This window comes from Solea senegalensis, linkage group LG15 (assembly GCF_019176455.1).
Source record: "Solea senegalensis isolate Sse05_10M linkage group LG15, IFAPA_SoseM_1, whole genome shotgun sequence".
NCBI classification, from domain to species: domain Eukaryota; kingdom Metazoa; phylum Chordata; class Actinopteri; order Pleuronectiformes; family Soleidae; genus Solea; species Solea senegalensis.
In genome coordinates this window covers 12,727,109-12,740,714 of record NC_058035.1, presented here as the reverse complement: position 1 = coordinate 12,740,714, position 13,606 = coordinate 12,727,109, and positions in this window count along the sequence as shown.

Genomic DNA, 13,606 nt, shown 5'->3' with positions numbered 1-13,606 from the left:
GGACAAAATAATTACATATATAAACAGGCAACAGTATTGCACACACAACAGAGAGCAACATGTAAACATGTAAAATTAAGTGAAAACACACAAGAGACAGCATTCAGGTAAATAATTATACAGTTTTTCTATTCAATAAATCTAGTCTTTTGAACAATCATCCACACTGAAATATATATACATACATATATATATATATATATTATCTTGACCACAAATTGTATATGTATGTATATATATATATATATATATGTATGTCTATATATATATATATATAGACATATATATATCTGTATGGGCAGGCTGAACAGATTCATGATATAATCAGTTCTGTCATTTAATCACTGATTAAGTGTTTTAAATGAGTGGGTTTATTATAGTTTAATGTGTTAAACCTGCCATCCCATCCAAATCTTCCAAATCTCTTTGTATATATTAAATTTATGTGTCTTCACATTAATATGAATGGCCAAGAGATCATTTTGGTACCATATAAACCACATGTGTTTACACTCTTGTTTTTGTACAGATTAAACAAACAAGATAAATATAACATGTTCTAAAAGCTTTAAAGATGCTGCTAGAAGAAATGCAGCTGCATGCTAAGCTAAGGATGGGCTCATCCCTGAGAGAGGATCTCTCTTATCTTATGACATTTAATCTGTTCATTTTGCAAATGTTTAACCATCCCTTTGATAACATGAATAGATTATTGACAGATCGATATTTAACTGTGTTCACAGGACATGAAACTATGATCAGAATATGTTTTTCATTTTCCCACAAACTTATTTCCGGGAAATATGCTAATATGTACTTTTTAAAAGACACTTTCCACTATCTCACACAGAATTACCAAATCAGTTTTGTGTGACATAATCCAAAATAAATATAATTTAAATGCTGTGTTAATCATCCACACACACACACACACTCACACGTATTTGTCTTGACATTGTTTTTTCACAAAACACAACTTGAAAGGAGCGATTGCATCCTCGTGTGAGTAATAATCTGACGCTGTCACTTGATTGAAGTGTCTCAACTGCTAAAGTGTCCCTCCAGGGTTTTTTTTGAAGGCAAATATCGTGTGCAAACCATGATGTCACCCAGGAAAGGAGTCGTAGATCACTGTTACAAAATGAAGATGAAGGCTCGTTGGCCATGAAGTGATTGTGAGTCGTTTATTTCAGCCCAACCTTAATATTACAACACCTTCTCCCAACCATTCTATATTTATGTTGATTAAAAGTCAAACCTGGACACAAGACAAAAGACCTTTTGCGAGTGGTATTAGCACAACCAGGTTAGACCCCGAAAGCCTGACATGCGATATGTTTTGATAAGGATTACCATCACCAGCATAGTAACAGCAAGTTGTGTCTGTGTTGTGGTTTGTCTTGTATGTATCAGAGAGAAGCATCAAAGACTCTGATCCATCTCCGTTAGTCACCTGTCTCAGCATGTCCCATCTTGTGCGTGTCCACTCAGTCTGAAAACAGCACCTTTGGCTGAATAGTGACGTGATCGTAGTTGAATCTTGAGAGAGAAAGACACTTCGCACTTCATCTGTTGTGTACTTATGATTCTTTGTTACTTTACTATTACAGTACAGTAACAACATGGTAAAAGTACAGCAGTCATTTTGTCATGTGGGTATTGCTAGAAATATGAATAACAATGTACAGATACATACATTTTGTACTTAAATACAGCAACAAAATATTTGTACCTATTTGTTACACTGTATATACATACATATGTATATATGTATACACCTTACACCCAATACATTGTTATTACCTTATTTATTACTATAGAAATAGGATGACATTACCATATTACTCCCATTTTACAAATGATTACATACTATTACTATAGTGTTACTGTACTGTACATTATTTTTGAGTGATAATCACTACATCATCTCAAATTGTATCAAAGACATAATCAGCAGCAAATGAGGATTAAAAAGGTTACATTTGTATTGCTCCTTTAACAAAAATGGCCACAAAATGAGAGGTGAAAAGATAATATTGTAAGTTCTAAGCAACTGTAACTAATTCAGCATATAAAAGGTAAATTATTGCGTCTTTGGCCGATATTTCTGTCAGAATGTGCTTTGTTTAGGTTGTTCACGTATGTCTCGCAGTAATGTGACATTATAATTATTGTCAGTGAGCGGTGCCAGGCAGAATCACTCGGGTTGTCATGATTTGTTGGTTTTTGACAGAAATTAGACTCATTGATCACCCAAAGCCACAATTATGCAGGGTTTTGTTAGCGGATTTTAACATCGTAATTCCTTTATATGATTTATTTCTCTCAGTAGCACAATCTGGGGTCATAAAGAAAAGCAGAGATCATTCAGTCAATCAACACGTCATCAGTGTGGGAGTCATCAGCATTTTTGCTTTCGGGCAAACCAGGAGAAGAATGACTCACCTGAAAGTGCTCGTTTACTTTGTATGAACCTTTGGCAGCAAAAAAACATCTGAAAATATACTGCAGGAAAGTTAACTGTCATGTTTTGATTCAATTTGGAATGGATAATGGAGTTTGTTGACAGAGACGATTGAGTTAAACAGGGAAGATGATCATAGAGACAGAGAGGAAGGATTACAGTCATAAAAGGCCTGACGTGGACAGTGTTATCACATACAATTTATGTACAAGTCTGCCGGCTCCTGTAAACGTGCAACACTAAATCTCTTGAGTAGTCATCCATGTGAATATAGAACTTTCTTTTGTCTTGATTACAAAATACATTCACACTTTCACATTCATTCACACATACTTTTATAAAACACATCTATTTTATATGCAGAGCTTTTTCTGTCTCATTCCCATTCATTGACATACAGGTGAGACAATTTTGGTTGTTTTTTTAATAAAAATAAAAAAAAGAAATTCAAACCGAACCCTATTTTTCTTTCTTTTTTTCACCTTTTTAAGATTTGTGTCTTATTATTTATTTTTATTCCTATAATTTTACAGTTTTCAGCATATTTAACTTTGAGTTGATTTCTCACAGTTCAGTTCCTGTGCTGTTCTATATTTATATATATATACACATTTATATATATATACATTTCTGTATAGCACAGAAATTGTTTTTCTCCCACATTGTGTGAGTAGTACAAATTAAAACACTCATATATGTGTATGTAATGCTCAAGCATGCCTTTAATGGAGTTATAGACCTTTTTAGTCGTAGGACAAACACAGATTTTTACCAGTAACATTATAAGGGTTCTACTAATTAGAGAGTCGGGTTCATACTATTGTTCAAGTGTAGTGTGACCTACAATATTGAGTAGGTCACACTAAATACTTTGTTTTTCTGAAAAATTTGTTATTTTAAAACTGCATACATGTTTCCTGTGTTTTCTGGATGTGTTTCATAAAGTGGTTGAGAGATAATTATACTGTATGATCATTACAGTATTGCTAAAACCAAAAAGAGAATCGAATGAGTCGCCACCATGAAGAAAACTAAATATAAAATGTATGTAAGCTTTTTCAGAAAAATCATATCACCCCTTGATCATGGAAAGGATTGCATAACGGCTATTATTGTTTGTGTGTACGTGCAGGTTGACAGGCTCCCCCTGTTACCATGACAAGTACCATTAGGCACACCAGTGTTTCTTTATTTAGACTGTAGTTCATACATTCCCCTGGCCTTGATAAAATCTCACATCTATGTGTGTGTGACCGGAGTTTGTCTCTGTATCAGAGGAAAAGCTCGATGAGAGCACGTTGACAAAGAAAGGACAGCTAAGTTCAGTCCAGTTATGGCTGCCCTTTCTATCACAGCATCACTGTAGGCATGTTGGAGCCGTATCTCACAGATCTGAAAAATGTTCATGATTTATTAGAAAACCTTTGGTATCACCCGGTCAAGAATGGCACGGACGAGCCATACAATATCTCTGTGAGATAATTATTTTATCTTGATTTGAAACTGGCCTGCACACCTCTAGAGTCACGTACGGCTCACATTTGAGTCACAAGAATGTAACAGGTGATGGTTCATGGAAAAGTAAGATGGATCAAAAGTGTTCTTGCTGTAAAGAGGCTGTGAGTTGTTTGGTGGAACAGAACCCTTTCGTGCCTAGCTGAAAGATGGCGTGTGACTATTTGCAGCCTCGGCCACCCACAGAGATAAAAGAGGAATGGTGTCGTGCAGACAAAGACACCAAGTCTCACCAGTCCCTTAGATGCCTGCACTTACTTGGAAGAGAACACTTGGCATGTTAGGGAAGTCGCTTTCTTCTTTTTTTCCTCCTTTACATCAGAGGGGAAATTCCACCTTTGCACTTGTTAGTGTGCTCATCACATATCCACTGTTCATACATTTCTTCCCTTTTTATGGGTAAAGGGTGTTTTTTTTTGTTTCAAGTGTCTCTTTTAATCTAGCATATTACTCCCTCGCATGCAAGCAGCAGGTTTTGTTTGTTCTAGCAGGTCAGGCCTCTCATACCACGTCTTGATTCATAATTTATCCTTGACGTTTTTTTTGGCCGACATAACTGAGACAATTAGGTCAGGTATCTGCAAAAGACTAAAGAGTATTGTTGTGATTTCTACATGGGTTTGGTGCAGTAGTGCAACAGGTTGCACACTGTTGCGTGTGAACCTCTGGCCTGTTGCCAGATATGAAAGTCAGCTTAAAGACATAAGAAATGAGGTATGCTTTGATTTTTAGAAGAGAGTGTGTCATGGAATATGCTTGAATGTGCTTAAGATCACAATATCTATTATTGAGTATCATATCGGGCAATTGATTTGGCCGGTGATAACATTGATTGTTTCACAGTTACCTATCCAAAACTAATTTTGGTTTGGTAATATACTTAGGCTCCATATCAGTCAGCAGCCAATGGGGAAAAATATGTTGAGCGGTTGGTTATGACATGTTGCCCAATGGTTAAAACCTACTCTTTTCTTTCATGAATCATATTATTTTCGTTGAGAGTAATTTATGAATGTTTGCATAATGTAAACATATGCATCCATATGCATATGTCCATAATTCATTTTAAAAGTGTCAGAAATCTGTGTCTATTATAGAACATTTTAGCTGTTTTAAATTAAAGAAATTACATTACAGCTTACAGGTTGTCTTGGGAGAACGTGATACATAATTATTATTATTTTTAGCTGAGTGTGTGAATGCACATTGTGGAAAACTTTTACCCGAATTACATTCCCTGCCTAAATAAAGAGCATCTATAAATTCCCCAACAGAGGCCCCATCACGCACAGTCAAGACTGACACGGCTTCAAATCACAACAATAGTGTTAATAATCATTGAAAATGAGAACTTGTGAAGTTATGACTTCAGTGCTGATGTTTAGCCACAGGGTGGCGCAGTTATTACATAAAGAGTAGACCTGAGAGAAGCCCAGTGTGTGTGTGTGTGTGTCAGTCCAGCAGGTGGCAGCATTTCCTACAGGTGGCGTTTTTTTTCCCTCTGTTTTAGGAAAAATGTTTTGAATTAACAACAATTTCAGCTGCCATTTTTCTTTTGTTTGTCCTGCGAGGACATGGACGTTGATTAATGACAGGTGGAGCTGCTCCTGCACAAAAACACACTGATTTAAAAGCCTTTGTGTACTTTCCATGACTTGGTATATTCCACTCCTCCCCTCTGAGTCGATCTATTTGGAATGTTCCACTTCCTTTGTCGGAGGCGGAGCTTCTTCTACACAGAGAATCTGTAAAACGGGAGGAGGACGAGGAGCAGCGTGAACGAACATGTGGACAAATGTTTGGTAACTTAAAAATGACCCACACATTTCTTAGATTCTCTGTTGAAGCTCTGTTCACACCCGACCTCAGATTACACCTGCTAATGCTAACGTAACGTCACTGCTCCACAGCAAACACACGATCAAATATGAACTTTCCTACAATAGCATGTCATCAAAAACGTTAAAATATAAATTCTCCACATGTCCTCAAAGAACTGTCCAAAACGTCAAAGAATGTCCTCAACAAAAAATGTCAATAGACCATTAAAACTCCTCTGGCCAGGAGCAGGTTAGCTGCTCCACAGCAAACGTGTGTGTTTTCAACGCATCTGTTGAAAAGTCAGTCAGTCATCATCTAACCGCTTTATCCTCCACCAGAGGGTCGCGGGGGGTGCTGTGCCAATCTCAGCTACATCGGGCGATAGGCGGGGTACACCATGGACAGTTCGCCAGTCCATCGCAGGGCCACACACAGATAGAGACAAACAACCATTCACTCTCACACTCACTCCTACGGTCAATTTAGAGTGTCCAATTTACCTATTCCCCACATTGCATGTTTTTGGACTGTGGGAGGAAGCCGGAGAGAACCCACGCACACACTGGCTCGAACCCGGGTCTTCTCGCTGCAAGGCGAGAGTGCTAACCACTACACCACCGTGTGGCCCATCTGTTGAAAAGTGACAGTGTCAAATATATAATTATATAGTATGACATCAACAACTGCCTTCATACTGACAAAAAAGTGTCCTAGTATAGTATGTCGTTAAAAAAACGTATATTATTTAGTAAACTATCCAATTATAAACTGTCACTAATTTTCACTATGCCATTAAAACTGTTAAGAATGAGTATCTAGTCTGGCCAGTAGGGGGCAGGTTAAGTAAAAAAAAAAGACGCTGTTGAGGAGCAGTGGTTTAGAAGAATTTCCAAATAAAAGTGTCCATGTTGTCGATATGGACCAATATATAGTTGACAATAAAAAGGCATTTCGTCACTCATTTACTGCAGTGAGCACATTTGAACACTTTAAAGAGGACACTGCTTTTTCTCACCATGTCTTCTGACTGAACACCTGCAGACAGCTGCAGTTAAAGGCACAGTTCATGTGTTTTCAAGCATGGTTGAATGAGGTCATTGTCATCAGAATTTAGGGCAATCAGAAAAAAAACAAACAAGCCATGACTTTACAGTGACGAGTAAAAAGAGGCTTTCGGCAGCGCTGTCACTAAATACATCAGAATCCTCTGTTAAATATTGAGATTTTACAAACGTTTAAAGGATTTTTAAAGTCTTTGTAACGGATCTACATCTTTGTTTGGACCAGGACCAGGAGCCAGGACCAGGAGCCAGGACCAGGGGCCAGGGCCAGGAGCCAGGAGGAGCTGGAGGAGGACGAGGAGCAGCGGGGACAGGTGTGTGGTAACTGCTGCTTGAAAAGGATCCGCACATTTCTTAGATGTTCTGTTGACGCTCTGTTCACACTTGCTGTTAACATCCGACCTGAGGGATCCGATCACAGGTGTTCAGATTACACCTGCTAATGCTAATGAGACGTCACTGCTTGACATGTAAATACACACACCTTTCATTTCATTTCTCTTCACATACAAATGCTGTTGTTTTCTGATTGTTACAGAAAGACAAAGAATCCAGGAAATCTTAATGTTATTATATTAATAATAATCGAGTATTTGTTTGGGCCAGAAAATGTTTGAAAAATGTTGATCAGTGTTTCTCAAACCTGGAAATTATGATTCTCAAATGTCTTTTCTTTTATCCACAAACCAAAAAATATTCAGTTTGAATTATTTCTTTGTTATTATAATAATAATAATAATAATAACAACAATAATAAGCCCATATATCAGAGTGCAGTCATTAGTCATATCGGCAGACCTCGCACATATCCCATAAAACTTTTCAAAGCCAATATCTGCCCATGACGATAATATCTTGCATCCCGACACCTTCCATGTCAGGTGTAAACTTAACAACAAGCTATTGTTTATTAAAGAATTAAATCAAGCTTTCTGATTTTACAGCTTCTTAAATGGCAACATTTTCTGTTTTCTTTGCTCCATAAAAACAAAGAAACTCAATCATTTTTGCTTTGTGAACAAAAACAACACGTTTGACGACATCATCATTTTCACCTTTAAAAAACACTCATCAACATTTTAGCACATTTTATGGACCAAACCATCACTCTTTCACCTGTGATTTCATCACCTCACACGGACGTTAACAGCACTTGTCAACAGAGCCTCTGTTTAATGTGTTCACATCATTTATACATCGTTTTACAGGTGAAAACTGTGGACGAGTCAAAGTGGCAACATTCAATCAATAAACACACCATTAAATAATGACTCAAATGTTTCTCACATTCATTCACACTGGAATTAAATACATACACGTCTTATTAAATGTGTCGTTCATTCAAATACCAAATTCGTTTAATGTAAAAAAAAAACAAAAAAACATATAGAATTACTGCAACACAGGACCATGAAATTGTTCATTAAATAGTGAAGAAATTATATATATTTTTTACATCAAATGTAAGGTATTTTAATGAATGGATGTCACATTTAATAAGGAGACATTTATGTATTTAATTCCAATGTGAATGAATGAATGTGAGACACATTTGAGTCATTATTTAATGGTGTATTTATTGATTGAATGTTGCCACTTTGTCTCGTCCAAAGTTTTCACTTGTTAACAATGTAAAAATGATGTGAACACATTAATCACACAGACGTCTACTTCATGTGCTCATCATTTTTAAGCAGCAGTTACTGGACACCTGGACCCAACTGTGTGGTCAACAGTCCAGGGAGTGGACCCCTATCAATTTTTTTTTTGTCTTTTTATGGCTTTTTTGGGGCAAAAATATAAAATAAAATGGTATAACCCCCTTCTGTTATCTTTGTGGGAGGCCGGGGGAGCACAGCCCAGCCCCGACCTCCCACCACTACACTCGCGCGTAGTTTGGCCCCGGCGCCGGGGCCAGGTATTCGTACCGTGCTGGATTTGAACCAGCCACTGCCGGACTGGCACAACCTTGTGGTTGCGAACTAATCCAGCGCGCCACGAACCCTTGGGATACTTTGGAGAAGCTCTTGGTGTTTTTCACTCTTCACTTTGGCTGTGGAACCTTAAACCTTCAAGTATAAAGGAATTGAACCGTCAACGTAAGGACTGAAAGGCAGCTCTCTAACCAACTGAGCTAACTGTCCACGCTCTTCCTCAGGTTTTCTCAGACCAATCTACTCTCTGTGTTGAATATTGTGCTTAAAAAGGTGCTTCATCCAAGATTTGATCCCCTGACCTCAGGAACTCTAGTCCTTGACTAAACCACGTGAGCTGTTTGTCCTCGCATAGAATCACTGAAACGTTCAACGTCTTTCAATAACAGATGACCCAATAATGCCAAAAATACGTCACACTGATGAAGTATTTAAGAATGTCTGTGCAGGGTGCTGGGCCACACGGCTGGCGTAGTGGTTATCGCTCTTGCCTTTGAAACAAGAAGACCTGGGTTCGAGACCCAGTCGGAACCAGGATCTTTCTGCATGGAGATTTTCCATGTTCTCCCCATGTGTGCGTGGCTTTTCTCCGGGTTCTCTGGCTTCCTCCCACAGTCCATCAATCATCTACCGCTTTGTCCTCCACCAGAGGGTCTGAGGGGGTGCTGTGCCAAGCTCAGCTGTCATAGGGTGATAGGCGAGGTACACCCTGGACTGTTCACCAGTCCATTCAAAACATGCAATAGGGCAGATTGGTACGTTTCCACACTGTTCTACTTAAACATTCGCTTTGAGTAAGATTCGAACCCCTGACCATAGGAACTCCAGTCTTCCGTGTAACCACACGAGCTATATGTCCTAGTCTGTTTTTTTTGCACAATATGGAAGTCTTTCAATAATAGAACCCACGGTTTCAAAAAATGTCAGACTGATAAAATATTTAAGAACGTCTGTCCCGTTATATGGGCAACATGGTTGGTGTCGTGGTTAGTACTCTTGCCTTTGAATCGAGAGGACCTGGGTTCAAGTCCTGCTTGGAACCAGAATCTTTGTGCATGGAGTTTTAGAGACAAACAACCATTCAACACATTCACTCTCACACATTTAGATGTGTTTCAATTGTGGATTATCCATGACTTCACAGACGTCAGCCTGATTGACCAGCTCAGTTGGTCAATTCGTGACCGATTAACCTAATCCCCATATTGCATGTTCTTGGACTGTGGGAGGAAGCCAGAGAACCCAGAGATAAGCCACGCACACATGGGGAGAACATGGAAAAAGTCCACGCAGAAAGATCCTGGTTCCAACTGGGTCTCGAACACAGGTCTTCTTGTTTCAAAGGCAAGAGCGATAACCACTACGCCAGCCGTGTTGCCCAGCGTCCCGCACAGACATTCTTAAATACTTCATCAGTGTGACGTATTTTTGGCATTTTTGGGTCATGTGTTATTGAAAGACGTAGAACGTTTCAGTTATTCTATGCGAGGACAAATAGCTCATATGGTTTAGTCAAAGACTAGAGTTCCTGAGGTCAGGGGATCAAATCTTGGATGAAGCACCTTTTTAAGCACAATATTCAACACAGAGAGTAGATTGGTCTGAGAAAACCTGAGGAAAAGTGCGGACAGTTAGCTCAGTTGGTTGGAGAGCTGCCTTTCAGTCCTGATGTTGACGGTTCAATTCCTTTATACTTGAAGCTTTAAGGTTCCACAGCCAAAGTGAAGAGTGAAAAACACCAAGAGCTTCTCCAAAGTATCCCAAGGGTTCGTGGCGCGCTGGATTAGTTCGCAACCGCAAGGTTGTGCCAGTCCGGCAGTGGCTGGTTCAAATCCAGCACGGTACGAATACCTGGCCCCGGCGCCGGGGCCAAACTACGCGCGAGTGTAGTGGTGGGAGGTCGGGGCTGGGCTGTGCTCCCCCGGCCTCCCACAAAGATAACAGAAGGGGGTTATACCATTTTATTTTATATTTTTTTCCCCCCCAAAAAAGCCATAAAAAGACAAAAAAAAAATAGGGGTCCACTCCCTGGACTGTTGACCACACAGTTGGGTCCAGGTGTCCAGTAACTGCTGCTTAAAAATGATGAGCACATGAAGTAGACGTCTGTGTGATTAATGTGTTCACATCATTTTTACATTGTTAACAAGTGAAAACTTTGGACGAGACAAAGTGGCAACATTCAATCAATAAATACACCATTAAATAATGACTCAAATGTGTCTCACATTCATTCATTCACATTGGAATTAAATACATAAATGTCTCCTTATTAAATGTGACATTCATTCATTAAAATACCTTACATTTGATGTAAAAAATATATATAATTTCTTCACTATTTAATGAATAATTTCATGGTCATGTGTTGCAGTAATTCTATATGTTTTGGGTTTTTTTTTACATTAAATGAATTTGGTATTTGAATGAACGACACATTTAATAAGACGTGTATGTATTTAATTCCAGTGTGAATGAATGTGAGACACATTAGAGTCATTATTTAATGGTGTGTTTATTGATTGAATGTTGCCACTTTGACTCGTCCACAGTTTTCACCTGTAAAACGATGTATAAATGATGTGAACACATTAAACAGAGGCTCTGTTGACAAGTGCTGTTAACGTCCGTGTGAGGTGATGAAATCACAGGTGAAAGAGTGATGGTTTGGTCCATAAAATGTGCTAAAATGTTGATGAGTGTTTTTTAAAGGTGAAAATTATGATGTTGTCAAACGTGTTGTTTTTGTTCACAAAGCAAAAATGATTGAGTTTCTTTGTTTTTATGGAGCAAAGAAAACAGAAAATGTTGCCATTTAAGAAGCTGTAAAATCAGAAAGCTTGATTTAATTCTTTAAAAAAACAATAGCTTGTCGTTAGTTTACACCTGACATGGAAATGTGTAGGGATGCAAGATATTATCGTTATGGGCAGATATTGGCTTTGAAAAGTTTTATGGGATATGTGCGAGGTCTGCCGATATGACTAATGACTGCACTCTGATAAATGGACTTATTATTGTTATTATTATTATTATTATAATAACAAAGAAATAATTCAAACTGAATATTTTTTGGTTTGTGGATAAAAAAAAGACATTTGAGAATCATAATTTCCAGGTTTGAGAAACACTGATCAACATTTTTCAAACATTTTCTGGCCCAAACAAATACTCGATTAATGGAGAATATAATAACATTAAGATTTCCTGGATTCTTTGTCTTTCTGTAACAATCAGAAAACAACAGCATTTGTATGTGAAGAGAAATGAAATGAAAGGTGTGTCTATTTACATGTCAAGCAGTGACATGTAGCATTAGCAGGTGTAATCTGAACACCTGTGATCGGATCCCTCAGGTCGGATGTTAACAGCAGGTGTGAACAGAGCATCAACAGAACATCGAAGAAATGTGCGGAACATTTTCAAGCAGCAGTTACCACACACCTGTCCCCGCTGCTCCTCGTCCTCCTCCAGCTCCTCCTGGCTCCTGGCTCCTGGTCCTGGCTCCTGGTCCTGGTCCAAACAAAGCTGTAGATCCGTTACAAAGACTTTAAAAATCCTGTAAACGTTTGTGAAATCTCAATATTTAACAGAGGATTCTGATGTATTTAGTCACAGCGCTGCCGAAAGCCTCTTTTTACTCCTCACTGTAAAGTCATGGCTTGTTTGTTTTTTTTTCTTATTGCCCTAAATTCTGATGACAATGACCTCATTCAACCATGCTTGAAAACACATGAACTGTGCCTTTAACTGCAGCTGTTTGCAGGTGTTCAGTCAGAGGACATGGTGAGAAAAAGCAGTGTCCACTTTAAAGTGTTCAAATGTTCTCACTGCAGTAAATGAGTGAAAAGATGAGGAAAATACATGAAATCCTTTTTATTGTCAACTATATGTTGGTCCTATCAACACGGACACTTTTATTTTGAAATTCTATTAAACCACCCTTAACCTGCCCCCTACTGGCCAGACTAGACACTCATTCTTAACAGTTTTAATGGTATAGTGACATTTTTTGACAGTTTATAATTGGATAGTTTACTAAATAATATACGTTTTTTTTAACGACATACTGCACTAGGACACTATTTTGACAGTATGAAGGCAGTTGTTGACGACATACTATATAATTATATATTTGACACAGCAAACACACACGTTTGCTGTGGAGCAGTGACGTCACATTAGCGGCAACTAACCTGCTCCTGGCCAGACTAGATAGTCATTCTGAACAGTTTTAATGGTCTATTGACATTTTTTGTTGAGGACATTCTTTGACGTTTTGGACAGTTCTTTGAGGACATGTGGAGAATTTATATTTTAACGTTTTTGATGACATGCTATAGTAGGAAAGTTCATATTTGATCGTGTGTTTGCTGTGGAGCAGTGACGTTACGTTAGCATTAGCAGGTGTAATCTGAACACCTGTGGTCGGGTGTGAACAGAGCTTCAACAGAGAATCTAAGAAATGTGTGGGTCATTTTTAAGTTACCAAACATTTGTCCACATGTTCGTTCCCGCTGCTCCTCGTCCTCCTCCCGTTTTACAGATTCTCTGTGTAGAAGAAGCTCCGCCTCCGACAAAGGAAGTGGAACATTCCAAATAGATCGACTCAGAGGGGAGGAGTGGAATATACCAAGTCATGGAAAGTACACAAAGGCTTTTAAATCAGTGTGTTTTTGTGCAGGAGCAGCTCCACCTGTAATTAATCAACGTCCATGTCCTCGCTGGACAAACAAAAGAAAAATGGCAGCTGAAATTGTTGTTAATTCAAAACATTTTTCCTAAAACAGAGGGAAAAAAACGCCACCTGT